At 36.1% G+C, this 19,013-nt stretch overlaps 1 non-coding gene across 1 annotated transcript; it reads left to right on the top strand.

The window, feature by feature from the left end:
- Positions 1–2,117: 2,117 nt before the first annotated feature.
- Positions 2,118–2,224, top strand: LOC121228782 (small nucleolar RNA R71). Its single transcript, XR_005926357.1, has one exon. It is a non-coding gene; the product is annotated as a small nucleolar RNA R71 (small nucleolar RNA).
- The last annotated feature ends 16,789 nt before the right edge of the window (positions 2,225–19,013 follow it).

Raw genomic sequence — 19,013 nt, 5'->3', positions numbered from 1 at the left:
CTGGACTTACCCAAGAACTGTCAGAAATAGGATAAATAATTCCAGCATCTAGGAGTTTAATTACCTCAGCTTTAACAACTTCTTTCATGTTGGGGTTTAGTCGTCTTTTAGCTTGCACACATGGCTTATATTCATCTTCCATTAAAATTTTGTGGGTACAAAAAGAAGGGCTGATCCCTTTAATGTCAGAAATTTTCCAAGCTATAGCCCTTTTATGCTCTCTTAATACTTGGAGTAATTTCTCTTTCCCCTTAGGTTGCAAGTTAGAAGCAATAAACACTTGTAATATAGAATTATTTCCAAGGAATGCGTATTCCAAGTGATTTGACAATTATTTAAGTTCCAGTTTAAGAGGTTCTTCAATAGAAGGTTTTTGCTTAAGTTCATCGTTTGCCTTAATACCCTCATATTTCGCTTGTCTTGGGAAGGGCTTATTGGAATTTAGTTCAGCTTTTATCTTTCCTATCTCAGAATCACCATCATCTATCTCATCTCCTTGAGCAAGACACAGTTCCAACGTGTCCTTATGTACGATTTCCTTAAAAGAATCTTGAGTAGCATGATCAATAGAGTCAATAAAATAACATGAGTCATCCTGTTCCCTACAAAATCTCATGGCATCATAAATTTTAAAAATAATCTCCTCGTCACCTACTCTAAGCACAAGTTTACCATCACCTACATCAATAACAGCCCTAGCAATGGCTAAAAATGGACGACCTAAGATTAAAGGCACTTCAACATCTTCATCCATGTCAAGCACAACGAAATCAACAAGGAATATAAATTTATCTACTTTTACAAGTACGTCTTCTATAATACCCCTAGGATATTTAACAGATCTGTCAGCTTGTTGAATACTCATCCTAGAGGGTTTAGGTTCCCCAAGACCAAGTTGTTTAAACATTTTATATGGCATCAGATTAATGCTAGCGCCTAAATCAGCTAGTGCCTTATCAACATTCAAACTACCAATTAAGCAGGGAATAGTAAAACTTCCTGGATCTTTCAGTTTGGTTGGCAGTTTATTTTAGAGTATGGCCGAGCACTCGTCGTTAAGTTCCACTATAGATAAGTCTTCTAACTTCTTTTTATTCATTAGAAGCTCCTTTAAAAATTTTGCATATGTAGGCATCTGCGATATAGCTTCAACAAAAGGTAAGTTAATATGCAGTTATTTAAAAAGTTCAAGAAATTTATCGAATTGTGCATCCATGCAGTCTTTCTTCAACTTTTCTGGATATGGGATTGGTGGTTTGTATTCCCTTGGCATTGGATTGTCATTTTTTTCGGGTTTTCCCTCCTCTCCTTCGGTTCTGTAAGCTTTTTGTGGTGGCTTCTTTTCAGATTCAACTAACACTTTCCCACTCCTTAGTGTAACTGCTTTCACATGTTCTTTTGGATTGGGTTCGGTGTTATTAGGTAGACTTTTTAGTGGTCTCTTTGAAATCATCTTAGCCAACTGTCCAATTTCATTCTCGAGCCCTTAGATCGATGCTTGCTGATTTTTAAGTGCAGTTTCAGTGTTCTAAAAACGGGTTTCCGCTACTGAAATAAATTTTGTCATCATCTCCTCAAGGTTCGGCTTTTTCTCTTGCTGGTAGGGTTGTTGTTGGAAGCATGGAGGGGGTGGTGGTCTCTGATTCCCTTGGACTCCCCATGAAAAATTTGGGTTGTTCTTCCAACTTGCATTGTAAGTATTACTATAAGGATTATTTTGAGATCGAGGATTATTACCCATATAATTCATTTGTTCGTTCTCTATGTTGTGACCATAGGGTGGGTATTCTGAATTACTCGTTCCACCTCCACTTGCATCGTACTGCATTACTGGATTAACTTGTGAAGAACCAAGTAAACTATCAATTTTTCTATTCAAAAGTTCTATCTGATTAGAGAGCATAGTAACCGAATCGATGTTAAACACGCCGGCTGCTTTCGTTGGCTTTATCCCCATGACTTGCCACTGATAATTATTCAATGACATCTCTTCTATAAATTCATAGGCCTCTTCAGGTGTCTTATTATTAATAGTCCCACCAGTAGCCGCGTCAATCATCTGTCTAGTCGAAGGATTCAGGCCGTTGTGAAAAGTTTGAACCTGTAGCCAAAGTGGTAACCCATGGTGAGGGCACCTTCTCAATAGATCCTTGTATCTTTCCCATGCATTATAGAGTGTTTCTAAATCCATTTGCACAAAAGAAGAAATATCATTCCTTAGTTTAGCTATTTTAGTCGGCAGGAAATATTTAAGCAAAAACTATTCGGTCATTTTTTCCCAAGTGGTGATTGATCCTCATGGTAACAAGTTCAACCACTATTTAGCTTTATTCCTCAAAGAAAAGGGAAATAATCGAAGGCGAATGGCATCATCAAAAATGTCATTGATCTTATAGGTGTCGTAGAATTCCAGAAAGTTTGCTAAATGAGTGTTTGGATCCTCGTCCTGCAAACCATCAAACTGAACAAACTGTTGTATCATTTGAATTGTGTTAGGTTTTAGTTCAAAATTACTTGCAGAATAGCAGGTCTAACTATACTCAATTCAGCTCCTGTTAAACTAGGTTTAGCATAATCATACATACTACGAGGAGCAGGATTTTGATTTACTAGGTCTGCAATAGCTACAGGAGGTAACTGATTGTTATGATTATCAGCCATCTCCTCGGTTGTGGGTTGAATATCATCCTCTTGCCCTTTCTCTATGTATCGTAGGCTTCGCCTTATTTCTCTTCAGTTTCTGCAAGTTGTGCCTTCGATCTCACTATCAAAAAGTAAAGGTCCTGACGGGTTTCTTCTAGTCATAAACTATAAAAACCTGCCAGAAGTAAATAAAAGAAAATTTAGTAATTTAAGCAAAAAATAAAATTAAATTTCAATAAAAATAAAAAATGGCTAAAGTAATAAAAATTAAGTGTTCTTAATATCTTAGTCCCCGACAACGGCCCCAAAAACTTGATGGTCGTGAAACTAACTAATAATTTGACTTAAGGCAAGCGTACCTATCGAACAGTAGTATAGTTATGTGAGATCGGAATATCGTATCCACGAGGACTAAAAGTACTAGTAGTTACTCTCTTTTTATTATCTAGCCTAAGAATTTAAGGGTGTTTTTAAACTAAACTAATTTTCTAATTTATCTAAGATCACGACAAAGGCGAAAGTTGGAAAATACTTTAGGGAAAACAATTGAGAAGACAATACCTAAGAAAGAATCCACCTAGACTTCACTTATTACCTTTGACTTAGACGATTTATTCACTTGACTTATTCCGTAGAAATCCCTAATTTATGTTAATATCTCTCTCGAGACTAAGAACAATTGACTCTAGGTTGATTAATCGAAATCTCTTTCTAATTAAAACCCCTATTGTCGCATTAACTCGATCTATGGATTCCCTTATTAGATTTGACTCTAATCCGGCAGATTTATGTCGACCTATCTCTAAGATTGCATTCAACTCCGCTTAATTATGAATGATCTACTCTTAAACAGGGACTTTTGCTCCACTGAATAAGCACATCAAAAACCTGGATTAATATCCTGAAATATTAAAGCAAGAATTAAAACTCATAATTAAGAATAAGAACAAGTATTTATCATATAAATCAAAGCATAATAAGATTCGTCATAGGGTTCATCTCCCTTAGGTATTTAGGGAGTTTAGTTCATAATAATAATGGAAAACATCTCAAAGTTTGGAAAACAACAAAACATAAAGAAACCCAAGAACTTCTAGGAAATTGGATGGAAATCTTCAGTCTTGATGTAGATCCTGGCTCCGAGGTGATTTCGATGGCTAGTCGCAAGTATTTTCTGCCTCCAACTCTGTGTGTCCCCCACCAATCCTCTTCTAGGGTCTTTATATAGACTTTAAATGCCCAAATTAGCCCAAAATAAGCCTTTTCCGAGTAGAACTAGACTTGGGCTCGATAGGGACACGGCCGTGTACCACGCTTGTATGAAGATGCTCAGGCCATGTGCAATTCTGACTTGGATTAATGTCGACACGGCCAGGACACACGAGCGTATGGTCTACCCGTGTGTCACACACGGGCGTGTGGATCACCCGTGTGGAAGTGCTTAGGCCGTGTGAAACACTGATTTAGGCCCAATTTGTTTGTTTTTGGCCCGTTTCTCACTTTTTTGGTTATCCTAAGCTTTCCTGAGTATAAAACATGAATTTAAAGGATTAGGAGCATCGAATTCAATAAAACCAAGGAAAAATCATCCATAAATATGCCAAGTATGGGGTAAAAATATGTATATATTATGGTTTATCAAGACACTCATTACACACATTTTGGATAGAGGAAGCACTAAGGGACGTAAAAGCAGAGGCAGAGGGAAACCGACGAGCCAAGCATGGTGAGAGCTGAGTTGGGTATTCTTGAGTCTTGACACTGGAGGATTGGAACGATTTTGGAATCTGATGCTGTTAAATCAAAAAGAACAGGATGAGATCGACAAAGATATGCCATTACCGGTGGGAGGGGGAGCATGAGACATTCATTTTAGGCTAGTGATTAGTTTTATGAAGCTTGAGTTGCAGAGGGAGCCATTTCATCTTCACAATACCAGTTGTGGGCTATTAATTTGTTTTTGTTTTTTCTTGTTATTTTTTTTAAAGTTGTTTTAATCTTTTCAAAGACAGTGTCTTTATTATACCAACTCACACAGCCAATCAGAGTGGATGTGGGTGGGGGATGTAACGGTTGCCTATTTTATTAATTTCACCAGCAGTTAATTTTGGTCCCAAAAACAGTTATATTTTGCAATAAATTTTTTTATATTTTTAAGAAAATCAATAAAAAATTTGTATTTGAAAACAAAAGTAAAGGTTAAATAGCACCACTTCAATTAAAAATTTGTTTTGATTTTTGTATATATTTTTATAAATTTATTTACGATCATAATTTAAACTTGTTATACATCAGATACAATCAACCCGAACCCTACTAAGGATCCGGGTCTCCGACCCGTGACATAAATAGGTCCCACCAGGAGATTGAATGTGAAACGAGCCACGAAGAGAATAGTAAGGCGAGCTCGCGAACCCAGCTTGCAAGGCAAAGCCAAGGACCCAGGTGGCAATGTAAGACCATTGCCTCAACTCACATACACCCAGGGACCTCGTAGAAAGGGCTGCGTGCTTTGCAAGCCACCTAAACACATGTCCAATAGGTACGGAGCCCACCCAGAACATCAGTCCCAGGAATAGAAAGAACCGCGTGCTCCACAAACACGTGCCCAGCAAACCTAGAGTTCGCAGAGAATGTCTGTACTAGAGACAAAGAATGTCAGTATTAGAGACAGCAGAGTCAAGACAAAATAGTGGGGCCCTATCATGAACTGTAATAGCATCTGTAACAACATGTATAAATACTCCAACATCCTTATCAATAAGGGACACGAGAAAATATTACTCAATAATTAAGGCGGTGAGCGTGGATGAACTTTCGATCATCAGATTTTTTCGAGTTTCATTAAATTTTCTTTAGCCTTCAAAGATAATAGCTCACCCGAGTAAAAAATTCCCCCTTCAACACTACATCAAGACAAGCCGGAGCATTAGGTTCCAGTGACTAGCACAACGAAGTAGACTTTTTTGCAGGATGATTCACTGGAAAATCAGAAAACCTTGGTGACACGGCTTATATGAGAACTTCTAGCCCTTTAGGCGTGAATATCTCTACCAGTCAGGGGTTGTCACTCCCTCTCAACCAAAAAGCACCCTCGCAACAGCTCTTAGCCCTTCATGTAACAGCACGTTTTTCAGTGGTGCCAGAAATAGTAGTTTCGGGGCCACTAAATCCAACGATTAAATTTGTAAATATTATTATTTAATATTTACGAGTCAAATATGATTTTAAAAAGGTTTTTGATTTGATAATTTATGTTATATAAGCGATTTATTAAGTTCAAGTGGTAAGAGCCTAAAGTCAAGTGGTTTTAGAAAATGAGGTATTGGGACCTCGTTTCTATAAATTGTGTCATAAATATTTTTGTAAATATGGTATTAAAGTTTCATTAAAAATTTTAATGTTTCGATAGTTAAATAATTAATCGTAAAAGATGTAAAATTTGATCACTATTTGATTTGGGTGTTTAAATGGTTAATTAAATAAAGGAAAATAGACTTAAATAGTAATTAGACCATTCAAGGAGTTAGTGGACAATTATGGGCATGAAATTGGTATTTTATTTATTAACCAAGGTTAAAATGGTAATTTGATAAATTAAATTAAATAAAATAAAAAAAGTTATTATCATCATTTTCATGTCTTCTTCACTGAATGGTAAGGAGAAAAGCACTATTTTTAATTTGATAAATTAAATTAAATAAAATAAAAAAAGTTATTATCATCATTTTCATGTCTTCTTCACTGAACGGTAAGGAGAAAAGCACTATTTTTAGACCTTGAGGTTTCAGAAACTTCACTAGTTAATTTGGTAAGTGATTTTAGCCCTGTTTTTAATAATTTTTATGTTTTTGAGATCGTTACAACTAGGTCCAGCTAGCTCGTACTTTCAATTTTGAAAATGTTAAAGATTTTGAATGTTGCCATTGATGAACTTTGTGATTTTAGATATTAAATGATGAATTTGAGATATTAGTTGTTATTTAAAATTATTTTATTAAGTGATTTTTGATGAAATTTTCGATTAGGGACTAAATTCTTAAAATAGTAAAAGTACAAGGATTTGATGTGAAATTGTTGCAATAATGGGCTGTATTAGATGCCATAAGCATTCGGCTAGGCTCAATTTTGGGTAAAAATTGTTAATTTGCATGTTTTAGGCTCAGCAGCTAAATTGAATAATAGTAAAACTTTAAGGGTAATTTTGTAAAAATGTCAAAAATGACTAAATTGCATGAAATACTGTTTTACTGTCTAAATTAATAGATTGAATGAAATTATTAATTTAGATCAAGATCGAGTAAAAAATCGAGGAGAATAAAAAATTACCAAAATGCCCATGTACTTTGTCATTTCTGCAGTTTAGCCAGGTAAGTTCATATGAACTATTATCATCTAATGGCTTATTAAATTGAAGGTTTAATGTATGATATGTTATTATGCAAATTATCATGTCACAAAACAACGTAAATCTAACGACGTTTGACGATTATCGAGCCCTGTTTGAACCTTTGGAATCCGTAGGATACACATGACTTGTCATTACGGTTTACGTGTTTTGGGTGCTAGTCTTAATGTCCTACGATGGTTGAGGTCCGACATGTATTGCGAATACTCCACAACTCGTGTGAGCAGTATCGTGTAGCTTACATTCTGACCTACAGCTTGTGTGAGCAGGCCTATTTTACAGCTCATGTGAGCATACTCATTTCACAATTCGTGTTACCATATATGTACAGGAAAGGACAAACTACAGTTAGATGTTTAGCACACTCCGTGTGAGCTATCCTGTGTATCCAACATTATTCTATTCAGTTCAACAAGTAAGAATTTTACAAGGAAATAGTAAGTGTTCAATACGAACTAAAACATGTATGTATAAAATACATTAAAATGGTGAGCTACATGGAAAAACATGTTATGTTATGATGGATGATAAATTCAATTGAATCATGTTCAAGTATAAAGGCTATTCATGTTAAATTCATACGAATTATGTTTAAATGAATTGACATGTGTTGTTGATGTGCTTAGGCTTGTGCCAAGCTTATGAATGGATTATATCATGCTTAGCCTTAATGAAATACATTGAAACGGTAAGTGTTCAATGGGTTATATGTTTATGTACATGAAAAGGTGGTATAAAGCAAAGTATGTAATTTTTTATGAAATTGTTTATCATGAAGTTGATTCCAAAAGTGCTATGTTTAAATGCACTAACTTGTAATCATGGTTGATGTTATGCTTATATCTTGTGTGTTATGCATATGAAACGAGTGAGGAAAGGTAATGAAATGGTAAATTCATAATTGAAACGAAATTTAATGAAAAGGGAATAATGAGTTGAAAGATTTACTTATTTGTGAGAAAATTTATGTATACTTTGGATGAATATACCTATATCATGGATAAATACACTAAGTCAGGTAAAGATAATGTCGTTTGGGCTTATGTTAAGCAATGGAAATAGAATTGAAAGTAAGTAATTGAAAGGTGTACAATCTTATAGAAAGGTTGATGATTATATATTACGTCCTATAAAGTCCTATCATGTTATGAATGATAAATATATGTTATTTTAATGAACTTACTCATTTGTGAGTTGATGATCATAGAAATTTATGAATCTTATCGCATTGGCATAGGTCTATGTTTATTCTATAAAGTTTATTATTGAAATGGACTATTATGCTCAAAGTTTATACGAGCTTACGAAGCATTTATTGCTTACATAGTTATTTTCCTTTACTTTACAGATTATCGAAAGCTCGATCGGGTTAAAAGCTCGTCGGAGATCCATCACACTATCTATCAATTCTATCGGTAAATTTTGATGCTTTGGATTTGGTTATAATGGTATGTATAGGTGGATTATGTCTAATGTTTAGTTAATGATATTGGCATGTAATGTTTATTTGAATTTGTGAAACTTATGTTATTTTGGAGCCTTGATGGTTGGTGTGCTTTTGGCACTTTGGTGCTTAATGATTGGTGTTTATATGATCAAATTGATGCACTGGTGCATGATTTTATGGCCAAAGTGGCATGTGTTGGCATGTTTGCAAATTGATCATTTAGGACATGTTTTGATATGAAATTTAATCAAGTATGTTTGGTTGAATTATGACAATTTGGACCTAAATTTGGTATGTATATATATTGGATGTTGGAACCATTTGGTAAGGACTAGTTTTGTGTCATTTATATGGTTTTGATACATGAGAGAAGTGATTTAAATAGTAAAGTTATTTTACTATGGCATGAATCTAATATGGTAAGGTTGGTATGTGTCAATTGTAGTATGTTTTGGTATGGAAACAAGTTAGTCGCTAAATGGTTAAATATGCACATGTTTAGGTATGATTAATGTACATGTTTGAGGCGCATTTATGGCATATTGGTTGAATGGAATTTGGTCATTTGACATTGGTCATTTTGTGCATTTTTAAACATGTTTTAATACCTTGGTCATATGTGCAAATGGCTTGTAAGGAAGTACTTGAATTGGGTGAAAGAAATGGCTTGAATTTGGCCTATTTCTTGTCCACACGGCCAAGCGACACGACCGTGTGTCCCTTGTAGGTTGCATTTCAAAAGTTACACGGCCTAGAACACGAGCGTGTGGCTTGCCTGTGTGAACCAAGTTAGAGAGTTCTATGGGCACGAATACGGGCTAGGACACGATTGTGTGTCCCTACTTCGAATGACCACACAGCCTGAGACAAGGGCATGCATCTTAACTGTGTGAGTCACATGGCCTAGCCACACAGCCGTGTGACCCTTACAGTGTGAATTTTTCCATCTTTTTTTATGAAGTTTTAAATGTTTCCGATTTAGTCTCAAATCATTTCTAAAGTGTTTCTAAAGCCTCGAGGACTCGAATTAGGGATGTAATGCATATGTTTGATTGAATTTTGCAATGACTATAGTGAGTTAAGAATAAATGATTTAAGTTATGTTTTGATGGTAATGCTTTGTAACCCTATTCCGACGAAAGATACGGGTTAGGGATGTTACACTTATGGAGCAAGTGGCCACTCAGGAGGCTCGATTTGAAAAACAACTTCTTCAGTAGGAGTTGCTTAAGTAGAACGAGGAGCTATGAAGAAAGGTGTATTCTTATAACTCTGGTTTTCAAGACAATGTAAACACACAGGACGATGCCCTAGGCACCTAGGATAAGGAATGGAAAAATGAGATAGATGAGTTACGAAGAGACGTATGGGCATTACACCCTGAATTGCAAGACTGATCGTGATTTTTGTATGACAGGTTTTAAATATTTATAAAGAACCATTCTTGAAACTAACTATTATCACGATGTAGGCAAGTGTACCTATCGAACAATAGTATAGTTTTAGCAAGACCGGATTGTTGAACCCAAAGGAACTAAAAGTACTAGTAATGACTGTCTTTTTATTATCTAGCCTAAGAATAAGGGGGTTTTGTTTTAACTAACTAATTATCTAAACTAAGAATTCACAGAAAATAGAATTGGGGACTTCCTTTTGGAAAACAATTGAATTAAGACAATACCTAAGGAAAAATCCACCTAGACTTCACTTGTTATTCTGACTCCGAATCGGACGATTTAATCATTTAACTTGTTCCGTAGAGATCCCTAAGTTATGTTATTATCCCTATTCAAGACTAATAACGTCTAATCCCTAGATTGAATAATTGAGACTTTTCTCTAATTAACACCCTAAGGTTGTATTAACTCGATCTATGGATCCCCTTATTAGGTTTCAACCTAATCTGACAAAATCTTGTCACCCTATCTCTAGGCGCATAATCAACTCCGCTTAATTATGACAAATATACTCTTAGACAGGGTCTATTCCTCCTCTAAATAAGAGCTTATCTTGAATCAGCATCCTGGGATATCAAAATAAGAATTAAGGACACATAATTAAGAACAAGTTAAATATTTATCATACAATTCAGAAAACAATAACAAGATTCATCTTAGGTTTCATTCCCCTTAGGTATTTAGGGGATTTAGTTCATAACTAAAAAGGAAAACATCTTAGAAGAATAATGAATACAAAACATAAAGAAAACCCAAAACTCCTAAAGGGAAATTGAGGAGAGATCTTCAGTCTTGATGGTGAATCCGGCTTCTGAGATGGATCAATCGGCTTCTCTTGAGCAGTTCCCTGCCTCCTTCTCTCTGTCTCCCCTTTCGTCCTCCTCTAGGGTGTATTTATAGGCTTTAGAATGCCTAAAAGCCCTCAAAATTGGCCTTTTCTGAATTGCACTCAACTTGGGCTCGACAGGGACACGCCCGTGTGACACGCTTGTGTGCGATTACTTTAGGCCGTGCCCGAGCCTGTTAAATAGGCACAACCGTGTGGTCCACCCGTGTGAGTCGTGCTTCGATTCTGTCAAATTGACATGACCGTGTGGTCTATCCGTGTGAAGAGGTCCAGGCCGTGTTGATTTCATACTTTGGCCCATTCGTTCCTTTCGCTCTCCTATGCTCTCCTAAGTATAAAACATGAAATTAAGGCACTGGGAGCATCAAATTCACCAATTCTAAGGGAAAATCATCCATAAAATGTGTTAAGCATGGGGTAAAAACATGTATAAATTACTGTTTATCAAAGACATGGATTGACTGTTCTACTCTAATAACCCACTTACCCTTGAGCTCGCAGTAGTAAACCTACCATATGACTTTAGGGTCTCTGAAGATATGTTCGAGGCAAGAAGGGACTCGTGGGTTCACCTGATACAATACAATGACTATATAAATGTGCTGGAAACAATAGATGCAACGACATATATAACTTTTTCCACAATGCTTAAAGGGAGTGCCAAGGACTGGTACCTTTACCTTTCACAAGGTTCGGTCCAAAACTTCTCACAATTGGGTCAAATGTTCTTAGGCAGATTCAAGGCCCCTAGGCCAATCATGAATATGCCTATGGGCCTAATGTCAGTGGAGCAGAGGGAAGGTGAGTCCTTTTCGGATTACATAAAAAGATTTCATGCAGCGACCCTAACATAAAAAATTTGAAGGACTAGTGGGCCATAGATGACTTCATCATGGGAGTGCAAAACGATCACGTATAATATTCCTTTATAGATAACAGACCGCAGAGTGTAACTGATTTGTATCATCATGCTCATAAATTTGCAGAAGCAAAAGAAATCAACCAGGCATCATGTGCCACATCTCAGAGGGAAGATAGGTAGTTTCGAAACAAAGAGGGAACCCGCAGCTGACAAGGTCATCCTGACCAATCATTGCGAGTAAGAAATGACATGTCATAAAGAAGTCAGGCTTAGAATGATACCCTCAAGACTCCCTAGACACCCTAGCAAGAACACGCCAGGAGATACGCCCCTAGGAAGGTTTGAGGCTTACACCCCTTGAATGCTACATGCACTTATATCATCGACAAGGTTAAGAGCCTCAACATCTTGTCCAAGCCACCCCCGATGAGGAGTATTGGGAGAAGGGTGAACTCGAGGGACTGATGTGCTTTCCAAGATTATATGGGGCACAAGACAAATGATTGCTTCACACTAAAAGATGCCATAGAGAAAGTAGTCTGAAATGGCAAGCTCTTAGATTACGTAAACCAGAGTGGTTAGCAACAGGGTCAGAGCTCATGCGGTGACCCCAGGGGAAAACAAAAAGTTTGAAGCACTATCTATGTAATCGTAGGTATGGATGACGACTAGGCAGGTTCCAACACAAAAAGAAGGGCACACATGAGATATGTGATGTCAGTTAGTGCCCCCAAGAGGCCGTGTTGACAGGAAAAATGGAATGTTGAGTTTGTTGGTGATAACGAAGAACTAATCCATGACAAGGAGGGAAACGACCCGATGGTGGTTTCAATGGTAATCGTTAGTTTTGAGGTTAAGAGGATACTTGTTGACAATGGAAGTGCAGTGGAGGTATTATCTTGGGAAGTGTTCCAGAAGATGGCATTAAAAGAACATGCGTTGTCTAGAGCTAGTCCGTTATACGACTTTATGAACCATCAGTCAAGGTGAAAGGCTTAATCACCTTGCCAATCACCTTAGGGGATGGTGGGCACAGTACCACAAAATACGTTCAGTTCTTTGTGGTGGACCATCCAATGACATACAACGCCATCTTCGGGAGACCCATAATGAGGATGGCAAGGATAGTGGTCACAACATTTTGTATGAAAATTAAATTTCTAAAAAAAAACTGAGTTGGATTCCTACTATCTAATCAATGCACTGTGAGGCAGTGTCCAATGTTGTCTGTCAAGTAAGTAAGAGAGCTCGTAGCTGAAGGGTAGAGCTCAAAAGAGGCCTATTTAACAAGTTAGATTTTGGATTTGGATAGTTTGAATGTAAGAAACGAGTACAGGAACAAAAACCCGAAGCTGCAAAGCGTACTGAAACTCTGGAACTATTTTGTGACAACGAAGAGAAAACTGTCAAAATCTTTCAGCACTGACAAAGGAAGAGAAAAACATGTTGGTCAGGTTTTTTTTTAATCTGCAACAGACATGCCAGGTGTAGGCCCCTCAAGTGATTGTGCACAAGTTGAACGTGCTTCCAGAGGTGAAGTCAATAAAGTAAAAGAGAATAAAGTTTGTGCCTCAGGTGATAGAAGCAATGAGACAGTAAGTTGCTAAGATATTATCAGCAGGATTTTTATGGGAGGTGGAATATCCAGATTGGGTCTTGAACATCATAATGATGAAGAAAATGAACAGTAAATGGAGTATGTGAATCGACTTCACCAGCCTCAACAAAGCATGCCCAAAGGATAGCTTTGCCCTACCCTCGATCGATCAATTGGTTAATGTTTCTCCGAGCCACAGGTTGGTGAGCTTTATGGATGCTTTCTCAGGTTATAATCAGATCCTGTTGGACAAAGGTGACTAAGAGAAAATAGCTTTCAACACCAAAGGACTTTTTTGCTACTGGGTCATGCCGTTTGGTCTCAAGAACACAGTGGTGACCTATCAGATGTTAGTAAATAGGACATTCAAGAACCAGATAGGTTCCAGCCTCAAGGTCTACGTGGATGACATGTTTGTGAAAAGCGAGTCCCAGGGAAGCATGTACAAAGCCTATCAGAGACATTTGCAGTCCTAAGAGCTCACAGCATGAAACTAAACCCAAAAAAGTGTGCTTTTGAAGTATGAGCTGGCAGTTCCTAGTCTTTATGATTTTGGAGAGAGAAATAAAGGTAAACCTCGAAAAAATCCAGGCAATCATGGAAATATCTCCTTCGTAACCATAAATGATATACAATGTCTCACAGGAAGAGTGGTAGCATTGAGCAAATTTATCTTGAGGATGACAGACAAGTGCCATCCTTTCTTCAAAGCTTTAAGAACCTTCTTCTCGATGATAGAAGAGTGTCAGCCAACCTTCGAAGAACTAAAACTATACATCATCTCCCTTTTACTGCTGAAATCTCATTGGGTAGGGGAAACACTCTATCTATATTTGGCTACCTCAGAAGAGATAGTCATGACAATACTATTTAAATTAGAGGGTGTCCACCAATTCCTGGTATATTACATCAGTAAGGTACTCCAAAATGACGAACTGAGGTGCTAAAAACTAGAAAAGGTATGAAGGAGCTCACAAGTTACGACCATATTTCCTAGCCTATCTAGTTGTTATGGCTACCAATCAGCTTATGAAGGAGCTGCTATCTAAAGCGGACACTTTAGAAAAGGTAACAAAGTGGAGTATTGAGTTCGCTAAATATAGGATAGACTTTTCCCTACAAACCGCAATAAAAGGGATAAGTGCTAGCTGATTTCATAGTGGAGTGTTCTTTTGAAAGAACTGTCGATGTAGCTAGTAATGTGGGTTACAATTCAAAATGTTGGATGATGTATGTCCTGTAAAAATTGCACGATGTATGAACCTTGATGAATGTTAACAACTTTATTTGTTACATTTTGTGATAAAGCATGACATGCTAATGATTTAATAAGTTATATTTTATGATGAGGCGCCATGTGCACCATATATTATACTAAAATTGCTCTTTCGCTTGTTGAACGTCGTCTACTAGCTAGCCCCTCTCAGAAAGTGCACATGTAACTGACAATTCAAAAACTTGGCTAGTTTTTGTTAATGGCTCCACAACTAAAACAGAATCAGGGGCACGTGCACTCATAATCGACCCGAAATGGCAATGAATGGTAGTATGGACTATCATTTGGGATTCAAACATCAAATAACATCGTCGAATATGAAGCCTTGGTGTTAGGACTGCAATTAGCATGCCAGTTAGGAGCAAACGATCTAATTATCCATACAGATTCGCAAATGCTGGTAGTATGGACTTTCATGGCGAATACGACATGAAAGAAGCAATGCTAAAAAATATCATACAATTGCATCACAACTACTTGTGGGGTTCAACAAAGCCCAAATGAAGCAGCTCCCCAGAAGCAACAACACACGTGTCAATGCATTGTCCAAATTGGCATCCTCGGTTGTCATCGAGCAAAGAGGGAAAATCCTATTCGATCATAGCGAAACCCCGAGCTATGACACACCACAAGTGTTGTACATGGATTAGAATAAGACCTGGATGACACCAATAGTTCGTATCCTTCAAGAAGAACTAGACAATCGAGAGAAAAAAGTGTTCGTGAAACTATAATACAAAGCAGCAAGATACACCCTATTGGATGATGTACTGTATAGAAAAGGGTTTTTGCATCTATTATTTAGTGCCTATCTCCATCTGAAGCGAAGTACGTTATGAGAGAGATCCACGAGGGAATTCGTGGTGATCATTTGGGAGGCAAATTGCTTGCGCAGATAATCTTTAGACAATGGTACTATTGGCCTACAATCCAGGAAGACACCCATCAATTAGCTCGCACGTATGATTCATGCCAGAGAAATGTCAAATTCTAGTGACAACCAGTAAAACCCCTTCAAGTCATGTTCGGTTATTAGCCATTTGCAAGTTGGGGGGTTGATATCATTGGTCTGTTCCCTATAGTCACGGTACAAAAGAAATTCATAGTAGTGGTTGTAGACTACTTCACCAAATGGATTGAAGCTAAACCTTTGACAACCATCACAGTAAAGTAGATAGAGTCTTTCCTTTGGAAATCGATTGTCTGAAGGTTTGGAATACCTCGCATGATCATCACGAACAAAAGAAAACAGTTTTATGGAAAATTTAAAAATTTATGTACTGGCCTCCAAATAGTTCTAGCTTAAAGCTCAGCTAAACTGCCACAGACTAATGGGCAAGTGGAAGCGATGAACAAGAAAATTCTAATAACCCTCAAGAAAAAAATTGGCGAAGCTAAAGGCACTTGGTTGGAAGAAATGCCTGGAATTTTATGGGTCTAGCGAACTACACCCCACACCGCAACAGGAGAAACGAATTTTTTTACTTGTTTATGACGCAAAAGTTGTAATCCCTGCAGAGAACAATTTGAGGTCACATAGAACATAATACTTCAACAAGTAAGCCAATCAAGAGGCCGTCAAGCTCAATCCTGACCTGATTAACGAACTTAGAGAGGCAGCTGAAATTAAACACGCAACATGTTCCCAACAAGTAGCTCGCTACTACAATTCTAATGTAAAAACCAAACAATTCCAGGTCAATGACCTTGTTCTAAGGAATATCGAAGCTAGTCTACCCGCTTCGCAGAAGGGAAAATGGCTCCAAATTGGGAAGGGTCATAAAAGTTATAGAAAAAATAAGCTACGAAGAATATAAGCTAGCAAAAATAAAAGGCCCGGTTGTATAACGAACTTAAAATGTCTAGCAACTCAAAAAATATCATGTATAAATCCTTACCCTGTGAATGAAGAATTTTTTCTTATCAACATTTATGTCATACTAAGGCTCATAAGTGAAGAGCCGCAGCTTTTAACACAGTTAGCGAGAGCAAAGCTCTCATATGTCATACTAAGGCTCGTAGGCTAAAAGCCGTAGCCTCTAATACAGTTAGCGAGAGCAATGCTCCCGGCTGTAATATTGAGTCTTGCATGCGAAGAGCTACAGCCTCTAACACAGTTAGCGAGAGCAAAACTCTCAACTATCATATTTAGGCTCGCAGGTGAAGAGCCACAGCCTCCAACACAGTTAGAGAGAGTAAAGCTCCTGGCGGTCACACTAAGGTTCACAAGATAAAAACCGTAGCCTCCAACCTAGTTTGCAAGATTTGAAAATTCTCAGCTATGTTATCATTCAAAATTTTCACAAGTATAAAACAACTCATGGATTCAAACTCCCAGCTATGTTATGTAACAACCCATTTTTAGTCAAATCAGAATAGTGATTTTGAAACCACAAATCTGAGGTTGAAATATTTATTTAATTATTATTTTAATACTTAATGTATGATATTATGTTCGTGTGAAAATTTTGTTAAGAAATTTTATCATTTGATTGGTCAATTTGATAAAAAGGACTAAATCGCGTAAAGTGTAAAACTTGTGTTCTATTAGCTAAAAGTGTCAAATAGCTATAGAACCTTAAATTTAAGGTTCTTATGTTGTTATTAGACCATTTTTAATGTTGGTGGATGTTATTGGACATGAATAATGTAACACCCCTATATCATATTCGACTCAAGGAACATGATATAGGAATATTACATTTGGTGTCAAAGTAATTCTTGGCTAATTACTATTATATTTGAACATAAAAATGGAAAAAGAATAAATTTAAATAATTTATATTTAAATCCATTACTACTACTTGGGACATACTTAACTTTTCCTAAGTTCTATTCAAAATTTTAAAGCGTACCCTCTTGTTGCTTGAAGATGTGACGAGATGAAGACTCGTAATCTCAAATACAACTCTTCAAAATTTTTGTACCTAATCTGCGCACGGAAACAAACTGTACGCTGAGTATACACCCAGTGGTATTACTATAATTCAAATACTTAAGGTAAAAACAATATATATACACATTAAATCTTACCACTATTTTACCTTCAATAAATCATTCATGCATTTAAACTTTAAATTTATTCTAATAATATATATCTTAAATAGCTTTTCTTTATTTTAATTTATATATCTTCTTATTATATCAATATCCATTTCATGCATTTCATTAATAACCATTTCATAAAATCATTATTTCATATATTTCATTTCTATATCCTAATTCAATAACTTATTCTATTCCATATCTAAAACCTTACAACATTAGTCTTTCAATAATTAATTAAACAAACATTTTTCAATAAAAATAATTATAATTAATTCATAGGATTATATTCAACTAACTCATACACTATTTCATTATTTCCAATTCATTCTATTTTCACTTCTTATTTCGATATCTCAATTTCAATTCACATCTCAATTCATAATTTCACTTTCTCATACTTTCAATAGTTCAATCGATCAATTCATTTGATTTTCTCATTTCATTTATTCAATTGATTTCAATATCAATAATTCAATGTTTTGGCAAATTCATGAACCTTAAGTTCATGCTTCAAATCTTACATTTCAATTCAATTCACAATTCAACTCATAATTTCTTTCTCATATTTTTAATAGTACGATCAATCAAATTTATTTAATTTTCTCATTTTAGTTATTCACCCTATTAACAAACCCGGACCTTGGCGGATACACGGATCCAACCAGCACACTAGTATGGCACTCAGTGCCTCATCGGCTTTGCCGAAGTAAATAGTAACAATACGACACACAAGGTGCCTCATCGACTTAAAGTCGAAGTAACAGTACGACACTTATAGTGCCTCATCGACTCAAGGTCGAAATATCCCTGAACACTTCCAATCTTATGGCGTGTCAATTATATCCGACTCATCCCTACTAGTTAATAGGGTATTCAAATCATTTTTCTATTTCAAATTCACTTTCAATTCAATCAAAATTCAATTCAAATTCACTTTTTCACTTTCTAATCAATATACAATTCAATACCAATACATATTTCAAATAAGCACATATAATCATACTTTGATTCAATTCAATCCACTTTTCAATCAATACACAATCACATATTCACCATATTCATAATTTAATTTACTTTTATTCAATTCATATTTTTGATTTATTTTCCAATCAGGTTCAAATCACTAATCACTTTTTAATTCAAATAATCACATATTTTCTTCATTTAATTTATTTTGATTCAATTTAAATCACTTTTAATTTCCAATTTGTTCACATTTAATTTCAATAGCCATAAACACTTTAAAATCAATTTAAATCAATATCATTATTTCAATTACTTTCTTAAATTTATCTACCATGCATTTTAATTAAAATATAACAATTAATAATAAATAGATTTGAATTATAGTAATACAAACCCGGATTTATTCGATTACTCCTTGACAACTTTTTCCTTTCCTTTCGATGTCGATGCCTCGGGTTCCTT

The sequence above is a fragment of the Gossypium hirsutum genome, chromosome A04, assembly GCF_007990345.1.
Source record: "Gossypium hirsutum isolate 1008001.06 chromosome A04, Gossypium_hirsutum_v2.1, whole genome shotgun sequence".
NCBI classification, from domain to species: Eukaryota; Viridiplantae; Streptophyta; class Magnoliopsida; order Malvales; family Malvaceae; genus Gossypium; species Gossypium hirsutum.
The sequence above is the reverse complement of the archived record's forward strand: the minus strand, read 5'-3'. Positions and strand labels throughout refer to the sequence as shown.